Raw genomic sequence first — 1,195 nt, 5'->3', positions numbered from 1 at the left:
TTCAAGGTCCTTTCCAACCTAAACCATTCTATGATTCTATGTCAGTGCTAAAAAATTAACAGACTATCGCAAAAAACTTGCAGTAATGCTACATCTGGGTCAGGGCAATCCCAAGCACAAATCCAGGCAGGGCAGAGGATGGATCGAGAGCAGCCCTGAGGAGAAGGACCTGGGGGTGTTTGATGAGAAGATCAAGATGAACCGGCAATGTGCGACTGCAGCCCAGAAAGCCAACCGTATCCTGGGCTGCATCAGAAGTGTGGCCAACAGGGTGAGGGGGTGATTCTGCCCCCCTGCTCCACTCCGGTGGGACCACACTGGTGTACTGCATCCAGCTCTGGAGCCCCCAACATAAGAAGGACGTGGAACTATTGGAGCAGATCCAGAGGAGGCCACGGAGATGCTGCAAAGGCTGGAGCCCCTCTCCTATGAGGAAAGGCTAAAAGAGTTGGGGTTCTTCAGCTTGGAGAAGAGAAGGCTCTGGGGAGACCTTATTGTGGCCTTCCAGTACCTAAAGGAGCTACAGGACAGCCTGGGAAGGACTTTTTACAAGGGCATGTAGTGAATGGCTTCAAACTGGAAGAGGGGAGATAAATCTAATGATCTAAAGATTAGATATTAGGAAGAAATCTTTCACTTTGAGGGTGGTGAGCCCCTGGCCCGGGTTGCCCAGAGAAGCTGCGGCTGCCCCATCCCTGGAGGTGTTCAAGGCCAGGCTGGATGGGCCTTTGAGCAACCTGGTGTGGTGGGAGGTGTCCCTGCCCATGGCAGGGGGGTTGGAACTGGATGATCTTCAAGGTCCCTTCCAACCTAAACCATTCTGTGATTCTTATTAGCCCAGGACCATGCAGGCATGAATGATCACTCCTACGATGAAAAGGGAACAGATTAGTACGAGTTTTCCAATTTTATTGTAGGAAAACACATACATGGTTATGATTTACACTAACCTCTGTACAACTGGAAAGTATTTCTTCACTGCTTTGTTTACTTGCTAAAAATACTCTTTTTTTTTTTTTAACAATTGATTTATGAACACAAGTAACTTTTGGCTGCTGTACTACAAAGTTGCACACATTAAGTGCTCCTAGAAAATCCTACCAAAGGATTAGCTACAAATCATAGGAGGTGCATCGGTCCGCTTGAAGACTCACCCATGGGAGCAATGCACAGACAGGAATTCCCACAGGAATGC

This window comes from Charadrius vociferus, unplaced genomic scaffold (genome assembly GCF_000708025.1).
Source record: "Charadrius vociferus isolate BGI_N301 unplaced genomic scaffold, ASM70802v2 scaffold1, whole genome shotgun sequence".
In the NCBI taxonomy this organism is placed as follows: Eukaryota; Metazoa; Chordata; class Aves; order Charadriiformes; family Charadriidae; genus Charadrius; species Charadrius vociferus.
This window is presented reverse-complemented; position numbering follows the sequence as displayed.